This window comes from Natrix helvetica, assembly GCF_964273705.1.
Source record: "Natrix helvetica genome assembly, chromosome: Z".
In the NCBI taxonomy this organism is placed as follows: Eukaryota; Metazoa; Chordata; class Lepidosauria; order Squamata; family Natricidae; genus Natrix; species Natrix helvetica.
This window is the reverse complement of record NC_138554.1, coordinates 65660629-65683580: the sequence shown is the minus strand read 5'-3', so window position 1 is coordinate 65683580 and position 22952 is coordinate 65660629.

Below are 22952 nucleotides of genomic sequence, written 5' to 3'. Positions count from 1 at the left end.
GTTTTTTACTCCCACGAATTCCTCCATTTCTCCTGACCCCCCTTCTTCGTCTTCATTCACAGACTCCCCCTCAGCAACTTCTGCTTTTGGTATAACATCTGCAAGCTTCTGCTTCCTACACACTGCTGGTGCCCCCCCCTGCTGCCGCAGCAACTTGAGGTTGCTGTGCCAACAACGGTGGGGGTGACGCGTACGGCGGGGGCCTCACCACATCCTCTTCTTTTCACTAACTACATTTTTCTCTGTTTTCTGAAGTTTTGCTATGCTTTCATTACAACAATTGTTACAATTCTTTTTAGATGTTTTACACTTATTTCCCTTCTGTCTGGCAATGCATAACCACACCATTTCTGCCTGACATTGTAAGAGCTCATCCGCCCTCTCTACCACAGTGGTACGCCACTGATCTATATAGGGAAATTGATTGGGATATTTTTCTTCATGTTGGTGAATCAAAAGCCACAACTGATTATAACTTGCTCTCTGAAAGATCCCTGAGTTGGCCACCCCACCCCCAGGTGGGGCCAATGTTTCTCACACAAACATCTTAATCTCTCTTTAGAAATTCCAGGATAGGGCGTTGCATAATGGGTGTAAATGAAATAGGACTCAAACCCTTTCAACATGCATCCCAACGGTGTGCTGGGAATGCTCGATGACCCACCCATCTCTAACAGCACAACCACTGACCCGAAGCCTCGGAAACCACGACCACTTACGGGAACTGCGGTGACAACCACCCACACAACCTAACACGGAGTTCTTTAGGGTCGACGCCCCGACTCCAGGGGGGTGATCAGTCCCCCTCTTCTATCTTTAAATGAGATAGGTACTTCACAAAGTTAACATATACTCGCCTGAAAAGTCTTCACACACGTCCTGGCCAGGAAAAGAGGTCAGACCTTCTTTCCTGCCTTCAAGGGTTCTTGGGCTAACTTGCCAGCACCGTCAGTTCCACAGAGAGGTCGCTGCCGTCTCCCAGAGGTGAAGCCCCTGTGGCGCCTGGAGAAGGTTCGGGAGCGGCCTCCCACTGGATCTGAGGGGTGAAGCCGCCCTCAGCGAAATTTCGCCTCGTCTAAGAGTCCCATCTGGATGGTGCCATGTTGTTGTGGAAATTGAAGACTCAAAGACCAGCTCTTTGCAATGCAAGAAAGTTTATTGCGCAGGTTCAAACAGCTCAAACAGCATAAAGGGGTTTGAACCCCGAACAGTCTCAAACAACAATCTTATATAGTCATTTTGACGTAAGCATATACGCAGGCATACATTTGCTAAATTGATAAAAGGAGAAATGGAAAAGTACAGAAAGAGCCGAGAATAAAAATACGTCAAGGAACATTTAACATCTGCGAAACAAACACGGGACTATCCCCTGTCCTAGACAGATAACAGGATACACCCCTCATGGTCTGTCTGAACATACAGATAAAAATATAAATGTTATGCCTCATTGATCCCACCCTGCAACTTGTCTGCAACTATATTTTTCCTTGACCTGTCTTTGCATTGTTATAATGAACCAAAGTCTGAACCAAAATTCAGGGCCTGTCTTCCCTCCTTCCTTACAATGACTTCCTATAAATAAAACAGCAGCTAATTCTTATCGTAGGGTGGGCACTTCCTGATTGGCAAATGATAAATATGTCATTTCCAAGTTCTTTGGAGAACTTGCTTTGGCAACAACAATTAGATAATAAGTCCAGAATTTATGCTCATTTCAGATTAGCATATGAAGTCATTGTTATAATCATTATTGTATCTTGAAGCATGGAATGGTTGTGCTTTGTTTTAGTCATGTCATAAACTATTTATTTGATACTATTTTAAAATAGTATTAAAATAGTTTAACCCAGGGATCCCTACTACTGGGGCGCAGCCTGTTTGGAACCTGGCTGCATAAATGGCGGGCAACCACATGTGCATGTGCAAAGCTCTGCTCATGTGAGTGGCAGCTGCTTGTACTCACACACAAAGTGGACCTACGCTTGCTGCTTGCACAAATGGAGCTTAGGGAACCACTCTCCCTCCTGTTGGGCCACCAAAGCAGACAAGTAGGAGACTGCTGTTTTTAACTCCCCCTTTTTACTTAAAAAGTAGGTATGTCTTGTCTTTCCTGTCTAATAGACTGCAGAAAGTCAAAATAGGGAACTTGCTGTCTAATCCTGCATCAGTTAACAGTGGTGTCCCACAAGGCAGTGTTTTAGGTCCCATGCTTTTTTTGCTCTATGTCAATGATTTATGTGATCAGCTTAAAGAAAATAGTGTTTTTTGCCGACGACATAAAATTATTCAATTCTACAGAAATTCAGTAGTTTTGCAAAGTGATCTCAACTATGTGTCTGAATGGTCATCTATTTGGCAACTTCAAATTTTGATTAATAACTGATCTGTCTTACACATTGGTAAACGTAATGAGAATGTCAAGTATAAGCTAGGTGGCATTGATCTAGCAAATGACCCTCACTTTGTTAAGAACCTTGGTGTACTTATCTCTGATGATTTATGCTCCAAAGCTCACTGTAACAGCATTGCTAAAAAAGCATTAAGAGTTGTAAATTTAATTTTGCGAAGCTTTTTTTCTGGAAACATTGTATTGCTAATTAGACCTTATAAAACTTATGCTAGACCAATTTTAGAGTATTGTTCAACTGTTTGGAATCACCACCATATATCTGACATCAGTACAATTGAGTGGGTTCAGAAGTACTTCACGAGAAAAGTCTTGCACTCTTCTGTACCCAATAGAATTCCTTATGCCACTAGGCTTGAAATTCTCGGTTTGGATAACTTAGAACTGGGTTACTTGCGATCAGACCTAGGTATTGCATACAAAATTATAGGTAGTAATGTTTTACCTGTAAATGACTTTTTCTTTTTTAATCACAATAATACACGGGCAAATAGCCACTTTGAACTGAATGTAAATCGTTCTAAACGTGACTGTAAAAAATATGATTTCTGTAATAGAGTTATCAAAGTCTGGAATGCCCTCCAGTTCAGTTTTCTCAGCTACAAATTTTCAGTTTCAGTCACAAATTGACTTCCATAAACCTTCCTTCATACTTAAGTGGTCAGTAGAGGGAGGCGTGCAATAAGTGCCTATTGTCCCTTTCATTGTATTTTTATTCTCTTATTCTTGTTCTTGTTTTTTTTGTCAAATTCAAATAAATAAATAAATAGCTTGTTAAATGAATGAAAATCTGACTTACTTCCTGCCCGCCAATCAACTGTTTCCTCTGCCAATCAGCTGTTTCCGGTACTGAAGAAGGAACTAAATTGCCTCCAAGTAGGCTTGCAAAGGTTTCTGTTTGCAGTTTTTTTTTAAAAAAAAAAAACCACTTGCTGCTGATCAGCTAAAGCGTCTTCAGACAGCTGCCCAGAAAAGGTGTGTGTGTGTTAATTTACAGAACTTGGTTTTTTTTAAAAAAAAAAAACCTGCCACTAATTAGTTTAACAGTCTCTAACCAGGCACCGAGGGAGATGGGAGAGGGATTTACAGAATTATTGGCTTGTAATAGTAACAGAGATGGAAGGGATCTTGAGGTTATCTAGTCTAACAAGAGTATTTCTGATAAATGCCTATGTGGTCTTTTCTTAAAAGCCTCCGGTGATGGGGCACCAACAACTTCTGGAGGCAATTTAGATTTAAAACCTCTTTAAAAAAAACCTTTTCCTGATCAACACAAAATCCAAAACCTCACATAAATAGCTTGCAAATTTGAAAACCAGCAATTTAGAGAGGAGATACAGCACACAACCTTATAGAATGCTTTGTGTAGATTCTGGCTAGCATTTCCACAAGCAGTTTCAAAGCAAATGCAAACAAACTTTATATTTGCAAAGAACTGTACTTAAAACACAATACTGTAGTTTGCAAAGTACAATACAGTACTTAAAAAGAAGCAGAGCAGTTCCTAAAGTGCTTATAAACAAACAGTACAGTACTATAGAGTAACAAAAAATAATATTTTAAAATACTTACTGAAGCAATTCTAGCATCCAGTTCTCAAGCTCAGGCTGCAGCAGGTCCTCCATGCAACACCAAAAAAAAAAAAAAAAAAAAACAGACTTGGTGCCATGTTGCCTGGAAAAGTCATTGGATCTTGTTTGGCCATGTGACCAGGGACAAAAACAAAAACAAAAAACAAAACCAACATGCCAGCTTCAAGAAATTGTATCATAACCTGGAACAGCACAAGCAAGTCACAGAGTTAAAAAATGGTGTACACTATTTTCTGAATCCAAGTCACATGGCTACAGAGGCCTTTATTTGATGGCAGTTTTGAATTTCTAATGTACGTACAATTTCTGAATAAATTTGTTCTGGTGAAAATTTGCTAAAGGAACCCTCCTGGGGAAATGCCTGTTTGGCAAAATAATGTATTCGATATAGAAATAAGATTGTCAAATGTCCAGCAAAAGAAACCCATGCTCTCCTTTCGGTTTCTATGTCCTCTGTCTGGCATTGCCTTAAAATAAATATTGTCTTGGTTTTTGAGTATCTACAATACAAACTTTCTTCCTCAGCATTTTTTTCTATATGGTAGCGCTTCCCTAATAAATGCTAATTTAAGTTGATAAGGTCAGCTCTATGATCTTAATTAGTGGATTAGTACTATCCACCAGTTTACCCTGCTGCCTGAAACTGATAGGCCCTTAATTTGTTTATTAAGCACATTTATAAGATCGTCTACTTCATACTCTGGTGGCTATAGGTGGCTTACAACATTAATCATTAATCAGTTACATGCTGAAGTTTTTGCCTCCTAACTGTTCTAGTCCGTTCCTGAGATTGAAAAACTAATATTTCTGTTACTTCAAAATATAATTTTCAAATTTAAGTTTATTAAATATATATGTTGCCCATCTCACTAAAGGTGACTCTATGTGTCTTTCAGGCAATCAATAAAATACTAATATAAAACACTGAAACATTAAAACAATAAATAGTAATATTAAATTTGAAATAAAATTGACCAAAATGGAAAGGAAGGGAGCAAAATGCACAGAGGGAAGAGGTGGATTAGCCACCTCCATTGGCCACCTCCAAAGTGCCATAATTGGCATGTGCTAGTTGGCACAGCCAGGTCTTCAAATCCTTTTAAAAGACCAAAAGGATAGGAGCGGATCTCACCCTAGGAGGGGGAAGCCATGTCAGAAAAGACTCTTCTTTTGGACCCTGCCCCTGATGAAATTTCTTGGCCAAGGAGGTCTTCAGCATTCCCCTTCTACTTGCAGAGATGGAGTAGGCTAGTCCCATCGGGAGGAGCTGGTTCCTCAGATAGTCTGGATCCAGGCTATGAAGGATTTCAAGATGATAACCAAAACCTTAAATTGGGCTCAGAAGCAAACTGGAAACCAGCTTGTGGAACAATGGTACAAAATGGGCCACCTTAGGGGCCCTAAAAACTATTCACATGGCTAAAATTTGTTTGTAAAATTTGTAAAATTTACTCTTCAAGGATATCCCCATGAAAAACGTATTGCAATAGCATAAGATGAACAGGGCTTGAATGGCTGAGTTCAGGGATTCCTGATCCAGGAAAGTATGCAACTGTATGCAGTTTCATAAACATTTATGCCTTAGTCACTTCTTGAGCTTTTTCTATGTAATATTTGCCACAGAAGTCAAACATGCTAGTGTGCCCTCCTTTTCACTAGATTTGTCCTCCTTTCCAGTGGTCGAAGTCCTCCTTTGCTTATTCAGATATACAGTAAGATAGTAGATATAAATTCATTTGTTATGAAATCAACATTTATTTCAAATAAGATCGTTTTTTTAGATGTAATAGTCTTTTTCTAAAAATAAGTAAAAATCTTATCAGAAAAACAAAAAAAGATTTTTCAATATAGAACATATTGCAGAAGATTTTATTGTGCAAAATTTGAGATACTGTCATATTTTGGCACATCGATAGTGTCCTCATGGAGAATTTGGCTGAATTAGAAAGTAGAAGAAAACATTAATAGATTCAGTAATGGGACTGAGTCATAAGTGGGAGTTTATAAAACTGAAAGTAAACATGAGGAACTTCAGTAATAACTGAAAAGGAGCAACAAATTCTACAATTTGTAACAAGGGTGTTAACAGTTATCCAGATGCAAAGGTGAAAGCCTCGCAGATAGCTACATTGGTCCTTTCCCTGTTACCTTCTGTTTTATTTCCAAAGGCATCTCTTTGCAGTCATGCAAGCCCTGGAATAGATAACTTTAAGGAGTGGCCACAGATACAGCAGGTGCACACATATACTAAACCAAAATAGTTTTCTAACTTTGTATCCAAATAGCTATAAATCCCTACTGGTAGTTTGACCTTTATATTTTGCTATCATCATCATCATCATCATCATCATCATCATCATCTGCATGTTTAGTACAGAAATACATTCTGACCCAAAAGGTCCTTTTTTGATTAAGCAACATTATGCACGACAATTATAATTGGTTCCATCACATCCACATTGAACACTGCTTTTTAATTTTCATTATATTTTAGAAATCCAAGATAAATAGACAAAGATACTTCAGTGAAGTGGAGTGATATTATGAGTTAAAAATCATGAAATCATCAGGAATTTTCTTTTCACAGTTAATCTAATTTGTTTACTGTGAAATACTCTTAGTTAATATCTGCACATATACTGACCTAATTTATACCACATGAATAATCTATGATGCAAGCCTTGTATTTCCAGAACTAAAATCAGTTTCCAGCTCAAATGGTTGGCAAGGTCAGTAAGCTGTCACATTGAAAAGCAGCACTGCTTAAAGTAAAACAAAATTAATTCATAGTGACGATTTGAATACAAAAAACATGATCAATTGAGCAATTTATTTGAGCAAAACTTAAATCTTGTGCAATCAAGAATTTTTCTTAAAATGCTCTAGGGAAATATCTATGAAGAAAATCTCTCACCCAGAATCCAATTTTGAGACATTAGGCTCTCACTCCTCTCTCTCCCAGCCCCTTAAATCTTTCGAGGAAATTCTGAATTTCATAGAAAGTACCAGATGGTTCCGCCCCAGGCGCCTGATGGAACCTGATAGGTTCCAGACGGAGCTTGGGCCACCTCCTGTAACCTTGACCCGCCCCTGGGTAGAGGACCTGGTGGTCGCGTGGAATAATGCGACTACCGGGGCCTTGAACTGGGTGGCGCCTTTGCGGCCTCTCCGGCGGCAACGATCCACCCTGACCCCTTGGTTTACCGAGGAACTAAGGGTGATGAAATGCCGCAAGAGACGTCTAGAGAGTCGTTGGAGATCCTCTCGCTCCGAATTTGATCGAACACAGGCACGAGCCCATTTAAGGACGTACCTTGTGGCATTGGGAGTGGCCAAACGCCAATATTGTGCCACTCTCATTGCATCCGCGGAGAACCGCCCTGCCGCCCTGTTTCGGGTGTCCCGCTCCCTCTTGTTTCAGAGGGCGCGGGAGGCCCCTCTACAGGGCAGGGCAGAGGAATTTGGTAAATATCTGCAGGATAAAATCGCTCAAATCCGGAGGGATTGGGTCCCTGTCAGTGGTCCAATGGAGACGTCCATGGCGAGTCTTGAGGAATCGATCTGGGAGGAGTTTGACTTGGTTGCCATCGAGGATTTGGACAGAATGCGTGGACGACTGCGACCCACCACATGTTTATTGGACCCGTGCCCCTCCTGGCTTGTACTGGCATCCTGGGAGGTTACACGAGACTGGCTCCTGGGCCTAGTGAATGCTTCGTTGAGCGAGGGGTCTCTCCCGGCCGCCTTGAAAGAGGCGGTGGTGAGACCCTTGCTCAAGAAGCCTTCCCTGGACCCTTTGGAGCTGGCCAATTATCGTCCTGTCTCCAACCTTCCCTTTTTGGCGAAGGTTGTAGAGAGTGTGGTGGCCTACCAGTTTCCACGTCATCTGGAGGAAAATGATTATCTAGACCCGCGCCAGTCCGGCTTCCGCCCCGGTCACAGCACGGAGACGGCCTTGGTCGCGTTGGTGGATGATCTCTGGAGGGCCAGAGATAGAGGTTGTTCCTCTATCCTGGTCCTATTAGACCTCTCGGCGGGTTTTGATACCATCGACCATGGTATCCTGCTGCGCCGGCTGGAGGGGTTGGGGGTCCGGGGCACCGTTTTGCGGTGGTTCGGCTCCTACCTTTCTGGCCAGACGCAGCGTGTGTTGGCAGGAGAAGAGAGGTCGACCCTACGCCCCCTTACTTGTGGCGTGCCACAGGGGTCGGTCCTCTCGCCACTCCTGTTCAACACATATATGAAGCCGCTGGGTGAGATCATCCGTGGTTTCGGGGTGGGATACCACCTGTACGCTGATGATACTCAGCTGTACTTTTCCACCCCAAACCACCCCAACGAGGCCATCGAAGTGATGTCCCGGTGTGTGGAAGCCGTACGGATCTGGATGGATGACAACCGACTCAAGCTCAACCCCTCCAAGACGGAGTGGCTGTGGGTACCAGCTCCCCGGTTCAGCCAATTAACTCCATCATTGGCCATTGGGGGCATTCAACTTGCCCCCGTGGAGCGGGTGCGCAATTTGGGCGTCCTCCTGGATGCCCGGCTGTCCATGGATGACCATGTGACAGCCGTGGCAAGGGGGGCGTTCCACCAGGTTCGCCTGGTGCGCCAATTGCGCCCCCTACTGGACCGGGACGCCTTACGCACAGTCACTCATGCGCTGGTGACGTCTCGCTTGGACTACTGTAACGCTCTCTACATGGGGCTTCCCTTGAAATGCACCCGGAGGCTACAGTTGGTCCAGAACGCAGCCGCGCGGGTAATTATGGGGAGTACTAGGTACTCCCATGTGACACCGTTCCTGCGCGATCTGCACTGGCTTCCTGTGGTCTATCGGGTGCGTTTCAAGGTTTTGATAACAATCTTTAAAGCGCTCTATGGCTCAGGACCTAGTTACTTGCGGGATCGTATTCTGCCCCATACATCCCTGCGACCAATCCTCTCGCACAGAGAGGGCCTCCTCCAGGTGCCGTCCACTAGACAGTGTCGGGGGGCGGCGCCTAGGAGTAGAGCCTTCTCTGTGGCGGGCCCAGCCCTGTGGAATGACCTCCCTCCGGATATTAGGAATACCTCTGACCTCCGCTCCTTTCGTATTAAGCTTAAGACCCACCTATTCCAAGTAGCTGGCCTGGCTCAACTTTGATCTAACCATATCGTTCCTGAGGGGTTTCTAATTGGGTATTTTAATTATATTTAATTATTTAGGGGTTTTTTAATCACTGTATTCTAATTGTTTTTTATTCATCAGCCGACCTCCTCCTTGTGTATGTCTCGGTATATGTCTCTGTTATATGTTTGTTTTCTCCACATATTTATTTCATATGTTTCATTGTACGCCGCCCCGAGTCCTTCGGGAGAGGGTGCGGCTAAGAAATAAATATTTATTTATTTATTTATTATTTATTTAAACTGGTCAGCTAAATGGCTTTGTTTTATTACAGCAAGTTATGCTTCAGAGTCTTGGTAGTAAGTAAAGTCTTCTAGTGCAATCCCTACTCAAGCAGGAGACTCTATACCAATCCAGACAAGTAGCTGTCTAGTTTCTTCTTAAAAGCCTCTAGTGGTGGAGCACCCACAACTTCTGGAGAGAAATTGTGAGGTTAATTGTTCTCACTGTTAGGAAACTTCTCTTTAGTTCTAGATTGCTTGTTTCCTTAATTAGTTTCCATCCATTGTTTCCTGTCTTGCCATTTAGTGCTTTGGAAAATAGGTTAATCCCCTCTTCTTTGTGACAACCCCTCAAATATTGGAACCAAATCAGAGGTGGGTTCCTACCAGTTAACACTGGTTCAGTAGAGCCAGTTTGTGAAATCTACCAAACCAGTTAGAAGAGGTTCCACCGGTGGATCCGGAAGTAAGTTCCAGAATGCCTGCCCCAGCCCTGTTGCTCAATCGCCCTGCCCATTCCGTCACAGCTTGCTCGCTCCCCCGCCCGTCCGCACTAAATTAGCCCAGCCCAGTGATCACTGACTGGCTGGAGTTGACCCACCTGCTTCTAACACCCGTTTAAAAGTGCGGCAGGTCCTCACTTCATTTCGTTGGTTTCGCTTCGCCTTCGAGCAACTTGCTGCTTCCCTCAGGTAAGCAACTAAGTGTGTGGAGGGGCAGCAGGGGCAGTAGGGGACATATGCCATGTGGCTCAAAGGGGGGCGGCGGCCTAGCTTATGCCAGCTCACGGCTTTCGCGAGGAAAGGCCTGAAGGTCTTGCCTCGCGAAAGCCACGAGCTGGCGTATGCCACATGGCCGAAAGGAGGGGGTGGGCGGCAGGAGGCTAGCTTACGCCAGCTCGCGATTGAAAGGACGTAGGTGGCAGTGGCAGCGGGGGGGGGGGGTGAACTGGCATGTGCCACTGCTGGCGGCAGGAATGGGGGGCGAGCTGGTGGGCGGGGGCAGGCGGGGGGCGAGTTGGTGGTGGTGGCAGCAGCAGCAGCGGGGAGCCAAGCTGGCACACACCAGGGGCAGCGGCAGGCTAGCTTACGCCAGCTCGCGGCTTTCACGAGGGAAGGCCTTCAGGTGGCATACACCACATGGCCGAAAGGAGGTGAGTGGCGGTGGCTGTGAGGAGGTGAGCTGGTGTGCGGTGGCGGCCGGGGTGGCGGTGGCAGTGGCGGCTCGCAGCTTTCGCCGTGTGGCTGAAAAGAGGTGGGCGGCGGCAGCAGCAGCAGCAGTGGGGGCCGAGCTGGCGTGCTGTGGCAGCAGGAGATGAGTTGGTGTGTGGCATGGCGGGGATGGCGGCAGCGGCGGCTCGTGGCTTTTGCCGCGTGGCCAAAAGGAGGTGAGCAGTGGCAGCGGCTTGTGGCTTTTGCCCCATGCCCAAAAGGTGGTGGCTGGCAGCGGCGGTAGCAGGGGCCGAGCTGGCGTGCGGTGGCAGCAGGAGGTGAGCTGGCGTGTGGTGGGGGCAGTGGCGGGGGGTGGGGGATGGGGGCAGCGGCAGCAACGACTTGCGGCTTTTGCTGCATGGCTGAAAGGAGGTGGGTGGTGGCAGTGGCGGTGGCAGCGGCGGTGGCAGTAGCGGTGGCAGCGGCGGCTGGGCTGGCATGCGGTGGCAGCAGAGGTGAGCTGGCATGTGGAGGGGGCAGCAGAAGGGGAGGCAGCAGCAGCAGAGGCAGCTCATGGCTTTTTCTGCGTGGCCGAAAGGAGGTGGGCAGCGGTGGCGGCAACGGTGGTGATGGTGGCAGGAGGCTAATTTATACCAGCTTGCGGGTTTTGCGAGGGAATACCTTCGGGCCTTGCCTTGTGAAAGCCGCGAGCTGGCATACATCGCCTGGCCCAAAGGCGGTTTCTTGCTACCCCCCATGCCCCGCCGGCCTCCAGCCTCTCCTGGCTGGCTAAGCCTGCCAGGAGATGGGCCTAGTTGTCCTGGTTGTCCCTTGTCCCTTCAGTCCAGCTTACCTGCTGCCTCATCGCCTGCCTGCTCCCTGCTGCATCCATCGCATCGGAGAGCTGCTGATTCTGCCTGCTGGTAAGTGACCTGGTTTTTTTCTTTTATTCTTTTAATGTTTTTTAAAAGAATATTTTATTTCTGGTGCATAGAATTTTTTAAAATCGTTTTACTTAAAAGTATTGAGTATAGAATATTTTTAAATGGTTTACTTCAATTTATTGTGTGTAGATTCATTTTTTAGATTATTTTCCTTTTCCTTTTTTTAATTAAAAGTTCTAATAAATTTTACAAATATTGCCCCCTCACCTTCCCTCCCTCCACCCTCCCTCCCAGAGCAAAATACAGGGTATAAATATTTAACAATCATATGCTAACATAAGCTAACTGAATTCGACATCCTACCTCCCCTTGTGCCTTCATTCCCCTTTTGTTATGCTAACTTTAGGTAAGTTGTAACATTCCTTATTCCTTCACTCATAAGCTAATTGAAATTTTTAGTACGATATTTATTTTGAATATAGTCAATCCATCTTTTCCATTCGAACTTGTATTTCTCATCTGAGTGGTCCTTCAAGTATGCTGTAATTTTGGCCATCTCTGCTAGGTTTATTACTTTTAGTGTCCATTCTTGAATAGTAGACAATTCTTCCCTATTCCAGTATTGCACCACCAACAATCTTGCTGCTGTCGTTAAGTTCAAAATCAAATTAGTCTCTATAACTGTACAGACTGTAATTATATCTAACAAAAACAACTGGGGGGGGGTGAACTTTATCCCTTTTTAAAGTATATTTTGAATAACTTCTTTTTGATTTGTGGTCATATTTTTAACTATCATCTTTGTTTTTCCTAGATTTATTTTGAACCCAGATACTTGACCATATTGATTATGTTCATTAGACCTATAGCAGATTTCCCCGGTTGGGTTAAAGTTACAATCAAGTCATCCGCAAATGCTCATACTCTATATTCATAATGCCTGATCTTAATTCCCTGTAGGTCATCCACGTATTCTATTCAACAATAACTCCAAGGTTAAGATAAACAATAATAGAGACAGGGGACACCCCTGTCTTGTTCCTTTTTCAATTTTGAAAGATTCTATTAAATTACCATTAACTATAATTTGTGCTGTCTGTTTCTGGTATATTGCCTTGATAGATTGTGTGAAGTACTCTCCAAAATGCATATTTTGTATTATTTTTATTAGAAATTGCCAATTCATTTGATCAAATGCTTTCTCCGCATCTAAAAATAAAAGCGCTGCGGGGACTTAGTTGTTCTTCCCCAAATATTCCAATATAATAACAATTTGTCTAACATTACTTTTCATTTGTCTCCCCTGTATAAAACCGGATTGATCATTATGAATAGTTTGTTGTACAATTGACACCAACCTATTTGCTAATATTTTAGCAAAGATTTTATAATTGTATTAAGTAATGAAATTGGCCTATTGTTTTTTGGCTGAGTATGGTCCTGATCTTCTTTTGGGATCAGGGAAATAAAAGCTGTTCTCCAAGATGGCGGTACCCTTCCTTCCATTTGAATTTTATTAAATAATTCCTTAAGAGGATCTAGCATTTCTAATTGTATTTTTTTATAATAAACCGCCGTCAATCCATCTGTACCTGGGGCCTTCCCAATTTTTAATTGCTTAATTACCTGGAGAATTTCCTCCGTGGTTACAAGTTGATTCAGCCTTTCCCTTTGTTCATTTGTAACTATAGGTATTTTCTCTTTCTCCAGATATCTATCTATATCTAAACCTTGTATTTTATCACCAGCGTACAATCTAGTATAATATTCTGAGATGACCTTTTTAACCATATCCTATTGATAAACTTCTTTACCTTTGTATTCTACTTTCTCTATAGGACGAGATTTTTGTTTTTTCCTTAACATGTATGCTAGCCATCTGCCTGGTTTATTTACATTACAAAAAGTGTTATGTTTAGCGTATATCAGATTTGTGGCTACTTGGTCTGACATCAACATATTGAACTGTCCTCACAGTAAAGTAATTGCTTCTCTTATCTTCTTGTCGTCTGGATTAGATATTAATGCCTGCTCCTTCTTTTTTATTTCTTCTTCTAATTCCCTTCGTTTTCCCCCTGTCTACGCATATATGTTATTCAGATTTATTAAGACACCTCTCATGTAAGTTTGCTTGCATCCCAAACCATTTCCATCGATGTCCCCTTATGCATGTTAAAAGCAAAATATTCTTTCAATAATTTTTTACATTCTATAACGTTTCCCTCATATCTAAATAAATTCTCATTAACCTCCAAGATCTCCTAGATCCCTCTCTATATTCCAATTCCATCCAACCCGGATTATGATCTGTTAGACTTCTCGAGCATATCTTTGTCTTCTTCATCCTAGAAAATAAATCACTTGTAATTAGTATAAAATCAATTCTGGAAAAGGATTGATGCCTATCGGAGAAGAATGTGAAGTCCCGTTCTTTAACATTCCGTTCTCTCCAAATGTCTCCCAGTTCCATATCATCCATCAACTCAAAAAAAGATTTAGGTAGTCTTGTTCGTGTTTGAGTATTTTGCAGTAGTCTCTTCTTATCTTTGGTAGTGTCCATTACTCCGTTCCAATCACCCAATAGTATGCACGATCTATAATCCCATTGTGTTAATTTAGTATGAAGTAACTTATAAAATTTTTCTCCCCGGATGAGGAGCTATGTCGGGCTTCTGGGGAGCTCTGACCCTTCATACCCCAGATTCACTCCTGGGGGTCCGGGGGAGCTGTGCCCTCGCCCGTCTGCTCAACCCCCTTCTTTTCCCGAGGGGGGTGTTTTCAAACTGCTAGACAGCTGATTTACGCTGTTCTAGCAGTTTATTACTCAATATGGAGCTGGCGTTCCCTAGGGAGCGTCTTCCAACGCCGACGGTGCCCCCGGAAGCTGTCTTAGATTATTTTTAAAAAGATTCTATAAAAAATAAATTAAAATGAACCATTTTTAAAAATTCTATACTCAATAGTTTTAAATGTATTGTGTATAGAATATCTTAAAATGGTTTTATTGTAATTTATTGTGTATGGAATATTTTTAATGGTTTCATTTTAAATTATTGTGTGTGGGATCCTTTGAAATGGTTTCATTTTAAATTATTTTGTGTGGAATCTTTTAAAATTGTGTTAGACTATTTAAAAAAATATTCTATCAACAATAAATTAAAATAAACCATTTAAAAATATTCTATACTCAATACATTTAAAAGTATTGTGGATAGAATATTTTAAAATGGTTTTATTGTAATTTATTTTGTATTGAATATTTTTAATGGTTTTATTTTAATTTATTGTGTGTAGAATATCTTTTTTTAAATTATTTTAGGGAATTTTTATTTATTTATTTTTTGTAGAATATGTTTATTACAAGTAATGTTATTCCTTTTTGCAAATGGTTCATTTGTGATGCAATACGTTGCTTTTAAGTGTGCAGGTTGGTGCATGGTTTATGAGTCTCAAAGTGGCTGCTTTTCTATGGGAAGGCCAGGTTGGTGCAAGGCAGCTTTGCCAGATTTTGTGTGTTTCTGTGTGATACCTGGTTGTTTAGGTACGTGAGGTGGTTGCTGGTTCCTGGCATTGTCCTTTATAATTTCCCACAATGCATTGATGGTTTTTATTCCAGTGGCTTTGTCTTTCCTTTCCTTAGGGTTAGGGGGAAAAAAACTGGTTTCATCTGCAGTCTTTTGGGGGAAATTTTTTTTTGGGTGTTTTCCTGGCACTGTCATAGTTTGTGGTTGTGTCATGTCCCGCAGTTATCTACACATTAATAATGATCAAGTACTAATAATATTTCCTTATACATTTTAGTAAGGTGACCAATCGTCCTCCTTTAAGTACAGTCCTTCTTTTGTAAGTTCTGTCCTCCCTCGAAAAGTGTCCTCCTACATGTCCTCCTTTTTGATATTTGAAGACTAATCTGTTGCGCGTTATGTGACATATTTGTATTTGACATGACAATTCGTCAAGGCTCAGTATAGTGCAGTATAAGATGTGATTATGAGACACATGCGCTCCGCACGGGAGACCTTGAGAGAGAGTGCTGCGCGCAAGAGGCTTTGTTTACTATATTTAGTAATATAGTAGTGCAAGCAATTAAAGTCTTCCTTTCTGTATCTCTTTGTGCAGGCCATTCATTGGAGCAAGGTGGTCAGTGGGTGACTTCAACACACAAAAGGACAGTAACCTTCCTTTTCTATTATTTTGTGTGCTTGTTTCATCCTAATGCAATGCATGCAATTAAAGTCTTCCTTTCTGTGCCTCTTCTTTGTGCAGGTTATTGGAGCAAGATGGTGAGGTGGTGGTGCAGAAGATGGAGAAAAGGACAGTAATCTTCCTTTTCTATTATTTTGTGTGCTTGTTTCATCCTAATGCAGTGCATGCGATTAAAGTCCTCCTTTCTGTGTCTCTTCTTTGTGCAGGTTACTGGAGCAAGGTGGTGAGGTGGTGGTGTGCAGAAGACCCAGCAAGGCAGTAATCTTACCTCTGTAAGTAGCTGTCTTTATTGTTTTGTGTGCTTGTTTCATCCTAAGGCAGTGCATGGAATGGAAGAGTTCATTTCTGTGTCTCTTCTTTGTGCAGGCCATCCACTGGAGTCAGTGATACTGAAGACTGGCAAGGACAGTCATCTTCCTTCTGTAAGTAGCTCTTTTATTGTTTTGTGTACTTATTTTAATCTTATTGTAGTTTATCTATTGGGGCAAATAATTCAGTGACATCATCTTGGCCACTCCACCCGGTCACATGGGCAGCAAGCCACTCCCACCCGGTCACTTGGGTGGCAAGCCACTCCCACAAAGCAGGCCACACCTACAGAAGAGGTTCCAAAATTTTTTGAAACCCACCATTGAACCAAATGTATGCTACAGACATGATGAAACTTGGCTTAATGCCAGTAACTGTGAGAGAGATATTGGAGTCCTAGTAGACAATCACTTAAATATGAGCCAGCCATGTGCTGCAGCTGCCAAAAAAGTTAACACACTCCTAGGCTGCATTAAAAAGGGGGATAGAATTATGATCATATGAAGTGTTAGCATTTATAATTCCTTGATAAGACCACACTTGGAATATTGCATTCAGTTTTGGTCATCATAATATAAAAAAGATGTTGAGACTCTGGAAAGAGTACAGAGAAGAGCAACAAGAATTATTAGGGGTTTGGAGGATAAAATATATGAAGAACAGTTACAGGAATTTAGTGAAAAAAGGACTTGGGGTGACATGACAGCAGGGTTCCAATATTTGATGGGCTCCTACAAAGATGAATGGGTCAAACTATTTCCAAAGCACCAGAGGAAAGATAAGAAACAATGGATGAAACAATGAAACTAACCAAAGAGAGAAGCAACCTAGAAATAAAAAGAAAATTTATAATGAGACTGATCAATAACTTGCCTTCAGAAGTTGTGTATGCTCCCTCACTGGAGGCTTTCAAAATGAGAGTGAAAAGCCATTTGTCTGAAATGGTATAGTGTCTCTTGACTGAGCAGGGGGTTGGACCAGAAGACCTTCCAACTCTATTATTCTATGTTCTAAACACAAAATAAATAACTGCAAATAACTGCAAATAAACACCACAGAAGTCAAGAAGACTTTTATGTTCTTGGTAACATAATACAAAACCTGTGCAACAGCAATTCATTATGTGAAGATGAGAGCCATCTAATCTACAAGAAAATAACTGCATATGCCAATTAAGGCTCAAAGCCATCTGCTCTTTCAGTACCACTTGCTATCTCTCCATTTGGTGTGAGAAATTAAAAGCTGTTTGGTATGTGCATGCTAAGACCAAACATATTTCCTCTCAAATGTATTTACCATCATGGAGAGGCCTTAGGTCAAAGTGGTATTTCTTATTTATTGGTTTCTGTTAACAAATATTGTTTGTGTAATATATTTATAAGTTTGCAACTGTAGCTGTAAATTACTGGCTGTTAAGAGATATTTTGAAATACACTGGAATATCAGACCAGCACCTCTTTAATCCTGCTGTACCTCTTTTTTCCCGAGCCTAAAAACAAGGCTACTTTAAATTTGTACCATGCTGATGTTCCTGCATACTACAAAATATCTCTTTAGCTTTTAAACCAGTTTTTAAACAGTTCTAAATTGTAATAGCTAGTCACAGTAAGAATTTGTAGAAACTAGCCAGGTTTGGGGGAGGAGGGAAGAAAGGAAAAAGAAGAAGCCCCAAGAAAAAACAAAGACTTCAAAAATTGAAGTTAATTGTGATTCTCTCTATCTATTTTCTTTTTCTGTGATCAAATCAACAACTTTAAACTTCCTGCTAATATTCCAGCATAATCTAGAGAATTGGTAACCATACTCCTCCTTTCATACAGAGACAAAATATTCAAGTTTTGATTGGAATTCAATAGTGTATAGTTTTCATTAGTTCCTAGTCTGTTTTCAATCTTGGTCAAAATCCTAAAGAATTTATAGCCCAATTTGTAAATGACCACTATGCCTTTTCTAATTAAATTTTAATATACCTTAATATATTGCCACTTCATACACATTGCCACTTGACAAGCATGGTAAGATAGTCTGTTTTTTTTTGTTGGGACACCCATTAAGGACAGCTCTGTCCCCAACACTGTTGTCATTTAGATTCTAGATAAGCATGGCATTGTATTAATGTGATTTTTATGTAAATACCGTAATGAATAAATATGTTTCTCTTCTCTCACTTAGTTTAACAATAATATTTAAACTTATGTTTAACAATATAAGAAAAGCTTCTATTATGTAGAACTTTGGGTTTCAGTTTTATGTTGATTTACCTGGAATAATACAATTAAACAAATGCAATTTACAATATAGAATTAGGCTGCAATATTCAAGATGTATCTCATTTTGCATCTCAGCATTTTGTACCATAAGTATACAAGGCTAGTATAATAGTATTGTTTTACTATTAGTAAGGTTTGACAAGACCCCCAATGGAGAGATGTTGATGAAGATGATAAAATTAGTTGAGAGAGATAAATTAATCTCTTTGATTAGAGAAGCATAATATCTACATGTATGGCTGATTGGAAATCCCTTATACACTTTTTGCATAAAACAAAAAATGCACTTATGATTTGTGGTTTTGGTGATTGGAAAAACCCTGGATAATAGGAAAGTGTGAGTTTTCTTTTGTGATCATAGAATAAGAGATAATTTTGTAGTTGTACTCATGCTTGCGGCATTGTTGGAATGGGGGGGGGGGGGTCAGAAATAAATTGACTTAGGTGTCCTGGTGGGCCATTGCTTAAGTATGAGTCAGTAGTGTGCTACGGCTGCCAAAAAAAGCAGTGCAGTCCTGGGCTGAATCAACAGAAGAATAGCATCAAGATCACAAGAAGTTATAGTACTGCTCTATGCTGCACTAGTAAGGGCACATGTGTGTTATTACATTTAGGTTAGGTCACAACAATATGAAAAAGATGCTGAACCCCTAGAAAGAGTGCAGAGAATTGCAATAAAGATGATAAGTGTTTTGGAGACCAAACAGTATGATGATAGTTTAAGGGAACTAGGTACATTTAAAGTAACGAAGACAAAGCTTAGGATGACATGATAGCTATCTTTAAATACTGTCACAGTGAAGAGGTCATTGATTTATTGTGAGTATTTAGTCTATGAAGAAACAGAATAGAACGAACTGGTTATTTATAACCTATTGGGGACAAGAATGATAATTAAAAGGATTAATACAATAAAAGTCTGCAGTGATTCTCAGTCATCTAGGTCATAGTTGTCCCAAAGGTGCTTTTTCAGGAGGTAACTGGACTTTCTTGTTTTGTTCTCTTTGAAGATGTTTCGCTTCTTATTCAAGAAGCTTCTTCAACCCTGTCACCCTTTGTTGAGGGACGTTGAAACATTCAAAAGGATGCAGATGACCAGCTATCTGCAAGGAGTATAAATCCTTCCATTCCCCACCATCCAGAGAAGCTTCTTGGATGAGAAGTGAAACATCTTCAAAGAGAAAAAAACAAGATAGTCCAGTTGCCTCCTGAAAAAGCACCTGTGGTACAACCATGACCTGGATGACAGAATCGCTACAGACTTTTAGCTATGCAGTTTGGGATGAACACCATTTGAATGGTGTGGGAGTATGAACAGATTTCCAGAAAAAATTGAAGATTACAGGAACTATTAGCTCTACCCAGGTGACCCCGAGGACACAGATAAACATCCAAGTGCCTCAATAACACTAAAAAGGGATGCAAATGACCAGCTATCTGAAAGGAATATAAATCCTTCCATTCCTTCCAAAAGGACCGTGAGAAAACCAAGTCTATCTACATGACATTCCTTGACCTGGAAAAGACCTTGACCCACATCCCATACAAACTCATTTGGCACACCTTATGATCCCACAATGTCCCGGAAGTCTACATCAGGTGGATTTAACTATTGTACCATGGTGTCACTAGCATGGTCCAATGTGCAGTGGGAATATCACCTCCCTTTGCCATCAACATCAGAATATATCAAGGATCGGCGCTTTCACCCCTACTATTCATTCTTTTCATCAACACTGTGATGCTTGACCTCCAATCGCCCCATCCATAGTCACTTCTATATGCCAATGACAACTTGGTGAATAAGCAATGTAAAGTCCTCCAAGAGCAACAAGGCAATGGAATGAACAGCTTGGCAAATTTGGACTATGACTGAACATCAAGAAAATGGAGTTTATGGAATGTGGCCCCCAAACTGATGGAACCATCAGCATTGGTGGAGAAAATAGAAATAGAACGATTCAAGTACTTCAGCTCCCTCATATGCAGCAACTGCAATAGCTTTCTGAATGCCCGCACATGTCACAATGATGCTTGAATGAAGTGATGCCAGGTGATTGGATCTTAGGTGATCCTCAGTTGCCCCTTTGCCACAAATCAAAGATTTATAGACTATAAATAGTGCGCCTAGTCGCCCTTTATGGTGATGGCCAGTGATAGCAAAGCATGAGCAGGCCATACATGTGATTGAAATGTGAATGCTCTAATGGCGCCTTGGATTAACACGATTCAACCATGCTATGAACGATAACATCCTATGTCAACTGGGAATCATGCCAATCGTAGCAAAAATGCCTTTTCATGCTCAAGATGGGACTAGAATTTACAGTTCCTGGTTTCTAATCTGATACATTAACTACTAGACCAAACAGACTCTTTTACTCATGATTATAACATGCCTATTTGAAAAACCTTCCAATATATTCAGTACTATATTTACTTTTGCTTGAGGGTTGCAATTGTGGTCCATTGTGTACTTCTTTTATTTTAAGTACAGCATGCTACTGCATATAACAGAGACATCAGAAGAAATTAGGTTGAGGAGAAAGAGAAAGCTATGCTTATACAACACAAGCACAGTACTGTTCTAGCCACAGATTCTCAATTCATTCTCAACAAAGCCACTAACCACACCTTTTCTATTTTATGTATTGTAACTGATGAGCTCATTCGGGCATTTGTTTTCCTTTTATTAGGCACTTAAGCTTTTAACCACCAGCGCTAACTCTATTGACTATACTTTCTAAACTCATCATTTGGATCTTCAGAGAAATGTTGGAGAATTTCAAACATCCACTTGCTAGTTAACGAAGGCTGTTGAAGTATTTAATATTCACTTATGTGAGGAGATTATAGCGATAATGTTATTGTTTTGTGATCCTGTAAAAAAATGCACCATATTAAGGGTTTGCAGTTACATGCTATGGTGATGTTCCTGTTTGTGCCAAATCACTTTTTTGCTTTCAGATCCACAGCACTGCACAACTCTAATGTATGGCAGGTTTTCTGTACTGAAATTAAATGCAATCCTGAGCCTACATAAAAATAACTGTGATTTGTGTGAAAGTTGTCAGCCATAAAAATGGAAATTATAAGTATGGGTTAATGAAGCTTCCTATTGAGCCAGTTTGCTTTCTTTTGTTTCCACTCACTTTGATAGCCTGCCATCTTTACCACTTGTTATTTTTGAAGTCTTGTTTTTAATATTTTAAATAATTCATAAACTATCCTGAGTAATCGGTGGTTGGGTAGTATTATCAAATTATCAAATCATTATTATGCATGCATCCATACTTGTATGCACAGATGCACGCAATTTTGCTAATAGGGTGAAAGTTTTATATGTTATTTTATATGCTACTTTTACTTTTCTGCGTTCACATTTAAACATTATTTTATTTACTGTCCTTATAAACTGTGTTATATGCATTTTATATAAACAGCAATTTTTCAGCTGAATATAAAAGCTGTCAGAAGAAAAATTAGGATTCCAACTTGAGCCGGGATTGCACAAGAATAAATAAAAATTACATATAGCTATGAGGAAAGAAGAAATATTTATTCCTAAAAACAAAACAGTTTGTATTTAGGGGAAACTGCCAAGAAATGGGGTACAGTGGCAAGCCTTTACAGTGGGAGCTTGTCTGGGGTGTGGAAAAGTCTACATGCTGATTCTAGGGTCACACTATGTTTATTCTTGTGAAGATGCAGTTCCTCTGGGAGACCTAATTTAATTAATAAGGTGTTTGCAGACATCCTTTGATGTGTGGATTAGGCCTAGGTAATTTATTTGGGGGTTGGAGAAAGTTTGCTAATTTTAGTTGATTAATTTAGTTCCAACTTGACTGTTAATTATCTAGCGGACACACTGATTCTCAGACCAAGAATCTGTTAATATTTTAAGGGAAGATGAAACAGTATAAAGAATAAAATATATGTGGATATAAAACTTGTCACAAATCTTATAAACAGTTTGTTCTAACTTATAATTTTGGTATGCAAAACTGCACTACAAAATTTGGAGAAGTATGGATCCTAAATGAAAACTGTTTCCATTTGAAATCATAAATAGATTTCTTGCCATTTTAAAGAGATGATAACCTGCAAAGTTTTTGCCGTGTAGGAAAAGCTTATCAAAAGAAGCTTTCCTTACAGCTTATTTTCTTCATGACTTTGAAAAGGCATCTTTCTGTCCAGTCTAATTTCTCAGCAGTAACTCTAACACTATTCATTACGGAAAGCAAAATTATTAGATTATTATTCATATTCTTCTTGAAGATTTAGATATTTGATGACATTGCTCACACGCAAACTCACTCAACTTCAACATTGACAAGCAGACCAGAAAACACGTTGTGCTCTGCAGTGAAAACACTCTTTAAAGAACCTTCTGTGTCACAAATGAAGGCAAAAGATTAAATGATTAGTCAGTCCTTTTTTTTAACCAGTCTCAATCTTGCCGGATTGCTTATGAAATAGATTTGTTTTTCCATTCTTTCTCAAAACCATCTTATCTCTTCAGGAGGTGCATAATTAGTCTTGATTCCTGCAATCAAATCACTCTCATGTAACATTTGCTAAATTATCTATTAGGAATCATACAATGTTAATCCATAACACTACTTGAATAAAGTTATCAAAAGCAGCAGTTTTTCCACATTTCATGCATACCAGAAGGAAAAAGAGAGATCTGTTTGTCTTTTTGGCATCTTTCTTTTTCATTTGCTTTTGTTCCATTC